Source organism: Saccopteryx leptura, chromosome 1 (genome assembly GCF_036850995.1).
Source record: "Saccopteryx leptura isolate mSacLep1 chromosome 1, mSacLep1_pri_phased_curated, whole genome shotgun sequence".
Taxonomy (NCBI): domain Eukaryota; kingdom Metazoa; phylum Chordata; class Mammalia; order Chiroptera; family Emballonuridae; genus Saccopteryx; species Saccopteryx leptura.
The window spans coordinates 328,372,839-328,386,540 of record NC_089503.1 but is presented as its reverse complement, the minus strand read 5'-3'; the positions used below and the strand labels follow the sequence as shown (position 1 = coordinate 328,386,540).

At 43.0% G+C, this 13,702-nt stretch overlaps 1 non-coding gene across 1 annotated transcript; it reads left to right on the top strand.

Annotated features, from left to right (window-relative positions):
- Window positions 1–1,284: 1,284 nt before the first annotated feature.
- Window positions 1,285–1,360, top strand: TRNAV-GAC (transfer RNA valine (anticodon GAC)). Its single transcript has one exon. It is a non-coding gene; the product is annotated as a tRNA-Val (tRNA).
- The last annotated feature ends 12,342 nt before the right edge of the window (window positions 1,361–13,702 follow it).

The following is a 13,702-nucleotide window of genomic DNA, read 5'->3' as shown; positions in this document are numbered from 1 at the left end:
TACCTTTCTTGCAAACAAACAAATCAATTAATTAATTTATTTATTTAAATAAAAATCAGTTGTATCTTTTTTTTTTTTTTTTTTTTTTTGTATTTTTCTGAAGTTGGAAACAGGGAGGCAGTCAGACAGACTCCTGCATGCGCCCGACCAGGATCCACCTATCCACATGGCATGCCCACCAGGGGGCGATGCTCTGCCCATCTGGGGCATTGCTCTGTAGCAACCAGAGCCATTCTAGTGCCTGAGGCAGAGGCCATAGAGCCATCTTCAGCGACCGGGCCAACTTTGCTCCAATGGAGCCTTGGCTGTGGGAGGGGAAGAGAGAGACAGAGAGGAAGGAGAGGAGGAGGGGTGGAGAAGCAGATGGGCGCTTCTCCTGTGTGCCCTGGCCGGGAATTGAACCCGGGACTCCTGCACACCAGGCCGACGCTCTACCACTGAGCCATCCAGCCAGGGCCAAAATCAATTGTATCTTAATTTTTTTTTTTTTAACAGAGACAGAGAGAGTCAGAGAGAGGGATAGACAGGGACAGACAGAGAGGAACGGAGAGAGATGAGAAGCATCAATCATCAGTGTTTTGTTGCGACACCTTAGCTGTTCATCGATCGCCCTCTCACATGTGCCTTGACCGTGGGCCTTCAGCAGACTGAGTAACCCCTTGCTCGAGCCAGCGACCTTGGGTCCAAGCTGGTGAGACTTGCTCAAACCAGCCCGTGCTCAAGCTGGCAACCTTGGGGTCTCAAACCTGAGTCCTCCACCTCCCAGTCCAACACTCTATCCACTGCGCCACCGCTTGGTCAGGCTGTATCTTAATCTTAATGGAAGTTACTGATTTATTCCTCAATTTTTGCTGCATTTCCACATGTAATCTCTTAAACCATTTAGGTAAATCCTCAATATTAATGGGGATATGATTTTAATCTGGTTTACCATGAAGCAATTAGATTTGGCACACAGTTTTTTGATAAAATCAGAGACATAGAGCTATAAAAGACTCAAGCTTTGATTCTCAAGCAAACACTATGCTAAATAAATAATAGCTTATTTTACTTAAAATACTATTATTTACTAAAATTACAGTTGTTTATACATTTTATATGGTTAATTCTATGTGGCTATGTAGTATAAAGTGAATATAGTTAATTATACAAATAGAAAATAAGACACTATGTTTTAAATATAACATTTTAAAAACTGTACAGATAGTACTTTGACATTCTGGATTAATTTTCTAGGGCTGCCCTAACAACGTGCCACAAACTGACTTAAAGAATAGAAATTTGGCCCTGGCTGGTTGGCTCAGTGGTAGAGCGTTGGCCTGACGTGCAGAAGTCCTGGGTTCGATTCCCAGCCAGGGCACACAGGAGAAGCGCCCATCTGCTTCTCCACCCTTCCCCCTCTCCTTCCTCTCTGTCTCTCTCTTCCCCTCCCACAGCCGAGGCTCCATTGGAGCAAACATGGCCTGGGTGCTGGGGATGGCTCCTTGGCCTCTGCCCCAGGCGCTAGAGTGGCTCTGGTCGCGGCAGAGCGACACCCCTGGTGGGCAGAGCGTCGCCCCTGGTGGGCATGCTGGGTGGATCCTGGTCGGGCGCATGCGAGAGTCTGTCTGACTGTCTCTCCCGGTTTCTAGCTTCAGAAAAATACAAAAAAAAAAAAAAGAATAGAAATTTATTGTCTCTCAGTTCTGGAGACCAGAACTCTGAGGTCAAGGTGTGGGCAGGGATACTTCCTTCTAATGCTGTGGGAAAGCATCTCTTCTAAACCTCTTACCTACTTTCTAATGGTTTGTTGGCAATTTTTGGTGTTCTTTGGCTTGTTGAAGCACCCCATTGCTGCCTTCATGTTCACATGGCTTTCTCTCTATGTGCATTTCTATGTCCAAATTTCCCCTTTTGATAAGAATAGCAGTCATATTGGATTAGAAGCCTACCCTACCACAGTATGACCTCATATTAACTAATTATATCTGCAAGAACCCCATTTCCAAATAAAGTCACATTCTGAGAAGCTAGGAGTTAAGAATTGAAGATATGAATTGGGGAGGGGGGACATAATTCAACCCATCGTACATTATTATAGTTACATTTTTTTATGTCTAACTGAATGATTTGTTTGTTCAAATCAGGTTCCATTTTCTTTCTTTCTTAAGAAAAAAGTGGGCCTGATTCTGCTCCTTCCCTGTGGCAGAGAAAATGGACCTCCTTTCCACCCCATTTTTAGCTTTTGCCTAAAACAGGAAGAATGACTACTACAATCTGATAGACATTCTTTAGGCCCCATCTTTTTGGGTAGGTCATTAGGCCTTAAAGGCAGGATCCAAGCCTGGACCTTTTTCTATCCCTTGTACTTCTCAGTGCCACCCTGAAAACAGGCCTGCCCGGGGCCCTGGTCTTCTTGCTGGAGCAAGCAGGCCTGGGCCGCTGCCATGCTTAGTCAGGTCCAAGTCCTCAGCCAAGAAGCAGCTGGCTAACTCCCCTCCGCCACGTGTGCATTTACAGGACAGTGTTAGCAGCAGAGCCAGAAGCTCTTGCAGGTACTGCAGCTTCTGGGCCTAAGCCTCATGCTCACCAGTCACTGCACTGGGGAAACGGAAGGGGCACATCTATCAGGTCTCCACTGACATTAATGATCTCAGCCCAGGTGAGCGTCCTTCAGAGTGGGCTTGCCTTCAGCTAGTGGTGAGATCTCACACTTAGGACTTGGGAGTCAAATAGGCAGAATCAGGGGAGGAGACACAGGATGAGATGCCTCAGTTTAGCCTTATATCTAAGTCCTGTGCTCAAACTCCTTGCCTTGTGTTGAGTTTCTTTGGGCACTGGATCAAATGTTAGGGAAGCTTGTATGCTCTTTCCCTGTGACTCTTGTTTTTCTTGTATGGACCTCTGCTATAAAACACTCGATGCTATGTCAAGTCTGTTGGCATCGTCTCATTTTCTTCTCCCATACTTCACCGTGGGAAACAAGTAGAATCATTCTCTATCAAAAATAGCACTACTCTCCAGTATTTGGCTATTTATTCATTGGAGCCATTGCTTCCTGCTTTCATCAGCTGTCTTTCAAATACTTGACCTTTATTGTTGGCTTTTGATAACTGCTTCTCCGCTGGTGCATTTTCCATGATTCACTGACTTAGATTCCCACGTCACGCTTAGCTCTGAACATTCCTGGGCTTGGCACTTTGTGAAGCCTGGGAAAGCCTCTAACTTAGAGAGCCTCGGCTGTTAGGCCCGTTCCTCCTTCTCCATAAAGCAGGTCAGAGAGGTATGGTGCTTCTGCTGTGGACTTCTCTACTGGGTCCTTTGCTACTGGGAAGAAATGGGTGATGGAGAAGCTGTGCCTGCACTCTATAGAACAACGATGTCCCGCTGCCAGCACTTACAGGTTAGCTGGCCGAGGGGCAGGGGGAATCGCCAACACTGCCCTCATAAATGACCATCGGTCAATGCCCTTTCCACAGCACTGCATCCTGAGAGGTGACACCAACTGTTTCCAACACCTTCCAACAATATTATACCAACATCAGTGATGATTACAGTGTAACAATGGCTGGCACCAGGTTGCCTTTTGTTCTAAAGCTTTTTTGCAGTGTTGTGTTATAGAATCTGTTTCCCTTACCTTTTCTCCAACTGCAAAAAATCTTCGTGAGAAAGGTGCATGAAACTGGATTCCTATCAGCCTCATCATTTTTTTGTTCCTGCTGGTGTTCTGTGACAAAACTCCCTTCCCACAGAAGGGAATTAGTGAGCCCCCTGGTTAAAAATTTCTGCTTTACGGTGTTGCTGGCTCCTGTCCCGTCAGCTGTCCCTCCCTGAAGAGGATGTTTCCAGTCAAGGACTCGGGGCTTTCATGCCATGAGGACAACGTCAAGATACAGACATGGTTCGTGAAGCCTGTATACCTGCCAGGCTGATATACTTACCTTTTGAGCCGAGGCAGCATATCCCCACAAGCTTACACACCCCAAACTACGGTGGGATTTCTTAGGTCTTCCACCTCGGTGCCTTTTGTAAAGAAAAAAATATGGAGGTTTCCCACCCACCGGTCCTGCAGTCTGACCCTTCCTGCTTCCTCAGGGCCCTCGAACCTCTCAAGTCCTTTCAACCTTTCCCCGTGTTCTCACCGGTCTTACCTCTCTTTACTTATAATGATTCTCTATCAATCATCTACTCTATGTGCTCTTTTACCCCAGTCTCTTTGCCACCAGCATTTCAATGTGGTCAAGACTCTTCCAACTTGAAAACAATTTCAACACTGTCTCCCTCATTTTCTGCCCTCTATCTCTCCTCCTGTCAAAGTCAAATTTTTGAAAGAGCTGTTTAATTTCCTGTTTCCACTTCCATGTCTCTCCTTCCCACCTCAGCCCATGGCCAACAGGCTTCATCTCTACCACTTGGATGAGGCTACTGCCGGGCACACCACAGAGCCCCAAACTGCTAAACCCAACAAACGCTTTTCTCTCCTTGTCTTACTTGACTCCTATAGCATTTGACACTGGGGGCCATGTCCTCCTTTCTGAGATGCTCTCCTGAATCGCTTTCCGCTCTTTCCTTCATTCCCTTGTGGTGTTCACTCCTTCATCTGCCCTTAAATAGGGATTTCCTCAGTGCTTTGTCCTTAGCTCTTAGCTCTCGTCACTCTCTACCCTCTCCCCAGGTAATCTCATCTTTTTGCTCACTTCAATTTTCATCCTTGTTTTGAGGATTCTCAAACCCAGGGAACCACCTGCCTCCTAGACACCTTCTCCTAGCTGTCCTGTGGCCTTTCAGATGGCACATTCTGAACCTGATCTCATCTTCTCCGCCAAACCTGCTCTTCCTCCTGTATTCCCCATCTTAATGAGGAACCTCACCATCTTTCCAGGGGTCCAAGGCAGAGACTTGGGCAGCATCTTAGCCTGCCTGTGTGCCTGCATCAGCCACACGCAGTCCTTCTCATCCCCTTCCTGGATCCCACCCTCGTCGCCGGCTTTCCTTCCTCTGCTGTCACGCTCATGCTGCAGTAACTCTTTAGAATACGCTAACTTGCTCATGACCCTGATAAACAACAGAACGAATAAATCCTGCCTTCCAAGTCTTTCAAAATCCAGTCTGGGGTTTTCTCCAGAGCATCCATATTTTATTGCCCTCCACTTGAACCTTTAGCCAAATAATCGTCTTTTCCTAGAACCCGCTGTGGTTTTCATATGCTGTTCCCTTTACTGGAATCCTCTTCTCTCCATTATCCCTTAAAATGGCGAAGTCCTGCCCTCCCAGCTCTGTCTCTCACTGGGAGACCTGGGGCAAGTTTATTTCACTTAACTGTGCCTCAGTTTTCTCGTTTATAAAATGAAGATAATAATTATACTTACCTCATGGAAGTCAGAAGAACTAAATGAAATAAAATATGTATAAGTACTTAGGACATTGCCTCAACCATGGAAGTTACTCAATAAATATTAGCTGTTATTAGTATTACTTGTTGGACTCAGTTTATATGTCACTTCATTCAGGACTTCCAGCCTGATCAAGGAAATCTCAGTAAAGTGACCTCCTAACTTCCTCCACAAACTGGTCACCCTGCATTGTAATTGCCTGTTCATTTCTCTGTTTTCTCTTTTTCTCCACCATCTGCCTGCGTGTGCATGTGCGCGCACACACACACACATACACACTTCCTACTAATGTAGCTTGTGAGCCCGTGGGAGCAGAAACTAGGCTGTCATTTTTACTGTGGTATTCTGATTTATACCGAATATTAGCGGAACTCAAGATTTTTTATTGACTGAAAGATTATGGGGGCAACATGACCTCAATGTGTTACTGCTATCTGCTTCTGCTAATTCTCCACTTCCTGGACTAGCTCTTAAGTGCCTGAGCCCTCATCAAGTGTGAATTTGTGGCTACCTATTATCTTGCTGAGATTAGGAAGTACTATTAATGAAGTGCGGCCTTCCTGACATGCCTGCCCCGTTTAGGTGCATCATAATTCTGATTAGCCTTGGCAATACCACAGCAACTAATAAACTGAATCCTGCACATCCTGCTGAAGGGCAGAGGGTAATTAGACTAAATTGTGATCTATTTGGTCTTGGCATTTGTCTGGGAGACTCAGACTAATTGCAGTAGTAGTCACTGTCTTTGAGATGTAATGTGGGGCTCAGCCTGATTGTTTTTGTTGCTAGCACTTACTTTTAAATTCATACATACACAGTGATTGAGCAAATGTGTAATACCTGGATCTCCCAGGGTGTGGGGGAGGAAGACTCTGATATTTAGTGTTTGCTCATTTCCATGATGTAAACGGTTCTACTTCGGCTGATGTCAACCTGACTTTGCAAAGTCCCCGAAAATATAACAATAACTTTTTGCAAGTGTAACAAGCTGGTCCCAAACACATAGGTAGGTCATGAGGACTTATGTGAACTTTATTTTTATAAATAATTGTTCACTTTAAGGACATAAAACTTAACTGTTGGCCCTGGCCGGTTGCTCAGGTAGAGTGTTGGGCCAGTGTGTGGAAGTCCTGGGATTGATTCCTTGGTCAAGGCACACAGGAGAAGCAACTGTCTTCTTCTCCACCTCCTTCTCTTTTCCTCCCGCAACCATGGCTTGAATGGTTTGAGCAAGTTCACCCTGGGAGCTGAGAATGGCTCCATGGCCTCGCCTCAGGAGCTAAAATGGCTCAGGTGCTAAGCAAAGTAGTCCCAGATGGGCAAAACATTCCCTGATAGAGGGCATGCCAGGATGATCCTGGTCGGGCGCATGTGAGAGTCTGTCTCTCTGCCTCCCTGCCTTTCACTTAATAATAATAATAATAATAATAATAATAATAATATATAATAATAATAATAAAATGTTAACTGCTCATGACTAGAAAGAAAAGCCTGAGAGAAAGTAGTGATTTGGGCCCTGGTTGGTTGGCTCAGTGGTAGAGCGTCGGCCTGGTGTGCGGGAGTCCCAGGTTCGATCCCCGGCCAGGGCACACCCATCTGCTTTTCCACCCCTCCCCCTCTCCTTCCTCTCTGTCTCTCTCTTCCCCTCCCGCAGCCGAGGCTCCATTGGAGCAAAGTTGGCCTGGGCGCTGAGGATGGCTCTGTGGCCTCTGCCTCAGGCGCTGGAATGGCTCTGGTTGTAAGCGACGCCCCAGATGGGCAGAGCATCGCCCCCTGGTGGGCATGCCGGGTGGATCCCGGTCGGGCGCATGCGGGAGTCTGTCTGACTGCCTCCCCGTTTCCAACTTCAGAAAAATACAAGGAAAAAAAAAAAAGAAAAAGAAAAAGAAAGTGGTGATTTGAGACTGGCCTGGCTCAGATCATCTCCAGGCTTTCCCCTGGGCTCTGTGCACTTATGCAGGCCCTGTCCAACCTGCCCACCCCAGGGGCAGGGTGTGGTAGCAGGATAATGGCCCCTAAAGGTGCCCATGTTCTAATCCCTGCAATCTCTGTTGCCTTACATGGCAAAGGAGAGTTAAGGGTACAGATGGAATTAAGGGTGATAATCAGCTGATGTTTAAATAGGGAGAATATCCTGCATTTTCCAGGGTTGTGAGGGGCAGGTGGGGCACTCAATGTAATCATAGGATTCTTAGAAGTAGAAGAGAAAGAGAGAGCGTGAGCCAGAGAGGTGGCAGCATGAAAGGGATTTGGACTAACGTTCCTAGATTTGAAGGTAGGAGGAGCACCTGTCAGCATAGGGCTGTGGACTGTATCTGAAGCTGACAGGGAGCAAGGAACCAGATCCTCTCCTAGTGCCCCTGAAAAGGAGCTCAGCTCTGCTGACACCCGTAGGTTAGACGAATGTGACCTGTGCTGGACTTCCAACCTACAGAACTGTAATACCATACTTTGTATTGCTTTAAGTCTCTACATTTGTGGTCAGTTATTATGCAGCAATAAGAACCTAATACAAAGGGGTATCATTATTAGGCATTAACAAGGTTCCTCTTACTCGCTAAGGACCTGCTTACCTTTGGCTCCTTATGCAGTGAGCCCCAAATCCTTGATTCTGAAACCTTAACTGTGATTCTACCTGTGGCCCTTTGGCTTGTACTTGGTTGTGTTGGCATTTGAAACATGGCTTTTCAAAACAGACGGATTTGTTGAACTCCCTGTACCACTGCGTGTTTAGCAGGTAGCCGGTTCAGTCATCCTGTATCCCACCCTCACTAGGGAAAAGGAGTCGTAACATCAACACTGTTTCTCTCCTTTCCATTTGCTCAGCCCCCACACTGTGTGCCATGTTCCTAGCACCTAAGACCCAGACAATTACAAAAACCCTTCCTCCAAACTATTAGGAAAGTCAATCCTCTAAGCAGGGGTCCCCAAACTTTTTACACAGGGGGCCAATTCACTGTCCCTCAGACCATTGGAGGGCTCCCACATACAGTGCTCCTCTCACTGACCACCAATGAGAGAGTTGCCCCTTCTGGAAGTGCGGCGGGAGCTGGATAAATGACCTTAGGGGGCCAAATTGCACCCGCGGGCGGGGCCGTAGTTTGGGGACGCCTGCAAAGAGAAAGAATGAGTGTGCTTCTTAAGTACAAATGCCTTGGGTTGGCATTCACAATGTCGCCCCACTCTACTTTACTAAAGGCATTTCTCAATATGTCTCTGCGAAGTGTATAATTCCATCACAATGGTGCTTAAAACTGTTATGTATTTTACTGTTTCTTACCTCATATCCATCCATTCATCTATCTATCAATCACCTAACAAATTTATGGAGTACTTTTCTAATACCTGTGCTTGGCCTGGTAAAAGGTACAAAAAAGTAAGACCACAAAAAAGTAAGACCACAGAGCGAAACAATGGCTATGCTATTGAAGAACTCACAAACTAGTGAAGGGCATCATGCACAAAAAGTTCAGTGAAATACGACAGCGGATGATAGGGTGCACGCCAGGACCCTGCAAGCTCAGTGGGAAGAGTGGGTTGCCTGTGTTCTTTGTGATTCTTTCCTCCACTCAGAAGAAGGAAAGGCACTAAGTTTGGGAATTGGAAACCTGGGTTTCACACCCAAAATCCACTATTACCATAACTTTTTGATAAATTAAGTGAAATTCTGAGTATTCATTCATGAAGAAAAAATAAGATGGATAATACTGAGAATCGTGAGTAGTAAGAGTGAGCATTAATCATGCTCTGTAATCTTGAGTTTACAATGTATGTATGATTCCAAGCTCACTTATAAAAGAAATCAAAAACATACCACCCAAAATATGCCACTACTGCCATTTGGGAACAGATGTTCCTTGTTGTGTGGGGGGCAGTCTTGTGTGTGTTACAGAATGTTCTAGCCGTCCCTGGATCTACCTTCTAGGTGCCAGCAGCATCCTCATCTCCAGTCATGAAAAACAATATGCCTGGACATTGTGTCCCTGCTGAGGCAAGATTGCTTTGTCTTAGAACCATCGTTTTGGAAGAAAGGGGACATTTTTTTTTAAGCTAAGTAAAAAGGAAATGAGCAGAGTCCAACGCATCAATGGAGAAGCAATTACTGCGTCTGCGAACAAAACACTATCTCCTGTGTTACCAAGGGTGTTTTTGGGTGAGTCAACGAGCTCTTTGGTAAAACACCTTTGAGACAACTTGAAGTGGGTGAAGTTGGAGAAATATTTTTGTTGTTTTTCACAGTTATTATGACCTATTTTACCTTTAGGCTGATGGGAACTGGGAAACAGTTAAGTTTGAATGAAAAATATTATTTTAATGAATGAAGATAACAATTCTTCTTCTTAATGCAATGTTTAAATTCATAGATTACTGATGTGCAATTAGAATTTTAGAAGTGTCAGGTATGTTACTCTACATTATATTGTCATGAAATAGTGATAAACTTTCTGTGAAAATTGATTCCACACAGAGTTCTAAGATTAGAAACTCAGATTTCGATGTATCATCAAGTGTTCAATCTGAATTCTGTGATAGGTGGCCTAAACATAAAAAATTATTTTCTAAATAAGTTTTTGGCTGTGTTATCTTTTTTTTTTTTTTTTTTTTTTTTTAACAGAGGCAGAGATAGGGACAGACAGACAGGAACGGAGAGAGATGAGAAGCATCAATCATCAGTTTCTCGTTGCGCGTTGCGACTTCTTAGTTGTTCATTGATTGCTTTCTCACATGTGCCTTGACCACGGGCCTTCAGCAGACTGAGTAACCCCCTGCTGGAGCCAGCGACCTTGGGTCCAAGCTGGTGAGCTCTTTACTCAAGCCAGATGAGCCCGCGCTCAAGCTGGCGACCTCGGGGTCTCGAACCTGGGTCCTTCCGCATCCCAGTCCGACGCTCTATCCACTGCGCCACCACCTGGTCAGGCTGGCTATGTTATCTTTATATTTAGTAGATTACTCATCACTTTTTAATATAACTTTTACCATTGCAGAGTAGTCTCCTTGTTCATTATAAAATGACGTTGATTCCACCTGAAATATGTTTTGAAGCAATAACAGGGCAGGGGAGGTAATAATAAAAGGAAATAGTAATAAAATTCTTCAGTTAAGTCTTCCTTTAAAAGATAGAGGTAATTAATATCTACTGTTTTTGCCTGGGCCACATCCCTAAAAGGTAAGAGAACTTCGCTGCTCCTTTTGGGAAATACTTTTTCTTCATTCCATTCCATAGGGCCCTGCTGCTCACCCTCCTCCCCCAAGCACAGAGAGAAGCTCAGGGCCTACACTGGGCCAGTTAGACTCTCCAGGAAATTTGACTCTTGGATGGAGTGATATTATTTGGATTCCCAGTCCTTCTTAAAGCTTGGCTATCCAGATTTTCCCTCCCAGTGTCCCAAGAGGGGCCTATCCTGACCCTGTTGGTGGCCTATGACATGTGCCAGCCCCTTGGATCAGGGATCCATGGTAGTGGTATAACCGGGAAGGTCCCAGCATCTGTGTGCAAGTGGGACTGCAGGAAGCCAGCTTAAGATTCATTCCTTTATTTCTGAGTCAGTAAAACGGAAAAACACACTATTACCGACACATCTTTCTCTTTCCTCCACTCTTTCTCTACTTTTACACAAACTATATCATATTATATATATTGATCTTCAACTTGATTGTTTTCACTTAGTGGCATATCTTTGCCATCAGTGTGTAAAGGTTTACTTTATTTATTCTTTTTTCATGGCCACTTAGTATCCTAATAATTTGGTTGGTCCCCAAATGATGCACTCTAGTTCTCTAATTGTTTCCTCCTCCCCATCCTCCTCCCCTTCTCCTCTCCCTACCCCTCTCTTTCTTTTGGATATCACTGTTTTGCACTTTTGTTTGAGGTAAACCTAGGATATATTTTTAGACATAAAATTGTTGTACCAAAAGGGATGTATATTTGAACAAAAACAAATGTAAATTTTGACAAGAGGTCATCTAAAATGTTTGTATCCATTTGAATTTCATAAGTTATTTAGCCATATTCTCTCTAATACTAGGTATTATCATATTTTTACATCTTTGCTAATCAGATATATGAAAAAATACAATTTATTTAAAAATTTGTTTTACCCTCAAAATGACTAAGAGTCTTTTCTATATTTTGTTCTTATCTTTAGTAATGCAATTAAAATCTTCTGTCTTGAGGGTAGGGACTACTTTTTATTCAGTAGAGTAAATATCAGCTAAGCATTCAGTATGTGTCTAGTTGATTAGACTGAATTAGAATGAAAACAACATAAACAACAACAGGGTCTGGTACCAGAGAATATGACAGAAAATATAAGTATCCGAAATGTTAACAGTAGATTTTCCCATCGCATAACTAGTTTTGAGTGGTAGTGGCTCCTGATTAATAGGATGAATTAGCTACAAAATGTACCCTCACGTAATTGAATAAATTGAAGTGTTAGTTTCTTTGTTTTTTACACTTGAAAATAGAAGATTATCAGCCAAAAGTAAGTTTGATTTTGGCCCAATTAATAATGATCTGTTTTCTCTGAAGTACAATAATGAGAAATCTTCTTAGTGACTCCATAATGTCACTATTGGTTTGTGACAGAAAACCATGACACTAGCATTAAGAAGATACCTCCTCAATTGCTATGGGACCAGGCAGCTATGACAGGTGTTGATTCTGAAGTTGAAGAAGGAGCTATGATATACCCTTTTTTTATATAATGTAGTTTTAGGTTAAAATACAATCTATCTAGAGACGATTTCAACTCTCTCTGTCATAGAGCTGTTAAAATGACAATTTTATAAAAGCTTTGATAACACTGGGTTTATGCTATGCTTTCACACCTTGGTTCATGGACAAGCTAATGACAGAGGGGGGAAAATGCTACAAACTAGCATATTCTAAAACGTTTCCCGAACTTGTTTTAAGAGGTAAGCTGAAAAAAAAAAAAAGTGTTCCATATTCCATATTCAATCAAACCGCAAGATAGTTGTTTAAGAAAGTGAAACAACTTTCTTTACTGCAAGATCTAAGGGTCTGTTAATACAATAACGTGACTAGGAGACAGTTTTCAGTGTTTCCCCAACTCCTTTGACCCCGGTTCCCGTTTTTCTATGGTGAAAGTATGATGTTTTCCAGCTTTCCAGGATCCACTTTTCTTTCTTAAATCTGGTGGGGCTTTGATTTGGGGTCCTACCCCACCCCAGCTAAGGAATCATGCAGTGCTCAGAATTAAAACAACTTAATTGGGAGTATCAAAGGGCCACGGATTGGAGTTCACGCATTGTAGCGTGGGAGACACGTGATCACAACAATTCTTCCGCTACGTTATCCTGCTGTCACTGTGATGCTGTGCTCTCTGCCGGCTTCCTGGCCTGCTTATCTAGGTAGGCTGCCTATCAATTCTCAGAGTTCCTGTTATTCTCCCGTCAAATTCCTTTTTTTGCTTAAATTGGGTGGAGTTTTGTAGTGCTTTGCAATCAAAGGACCCACATTTTTTTCTTTCTTAGCTTATCTGTCAATAACACTAGATCGAAACAGAGAAAATACCTATTTATTGACAACTGAAAGCCCTATACAGATAACACTACCTATCACAATTCTAAGAGCTCAGAAAAATTTTTTATTGAACAAATGACTAGTAGTCCAAAGCAGAGCTTTCTGGAAGCATTTTTAAATGTTATTTCCTTAATAGAGAAAGACCATATATAATTCAAGAGAGAAATAGTGCCTAAAATCTCTTCACTCCTCTAGTAACAGAGTATAGCAGAAAACACTCTTGGGTTGAGCATTGATGGCTAGTTAACAAATTATAGAGTCATATGCTTTAGAGAAGTAAAAGTTTTTTTCAATTAAAAATATATAATTTAAATCAATCTTATGAAGTTATTTAGGAAAAAACTGCCCTCTCTGAACTAGACATTTTACTAAGTATTTAGCATACTTTTTCTTATTTAATCCTCAATATCTTTGTGTTAGCCAGAGATATTTCTTGAGCCCCTAACATGTGATATGTATTGTTCTAACACATAAAAAGAAACAATAATGGACATACAGATTCGGCTTGGGCAAAAGAGACTATTCTACAGTCATACAGATGGTGAGTTGGTAGAATAAAGATTATCATTCTGTATAAATACAGTTGTATTTTTGCTTTATCTATTTAATTATATTTGATAATAAATAGCTTCTATTTATTCTAAACAAATAATCTAGTCAATGTAGATGGGTTTCAAATTTTAAGTACAGTCACCTTAGTGACAAATGTTTTATGAAACTTTAGGAGTGTTTTTTTGACACCAGTCATTGTCAGTATTTTTGGTTCAAACGTGCTTTAACATTT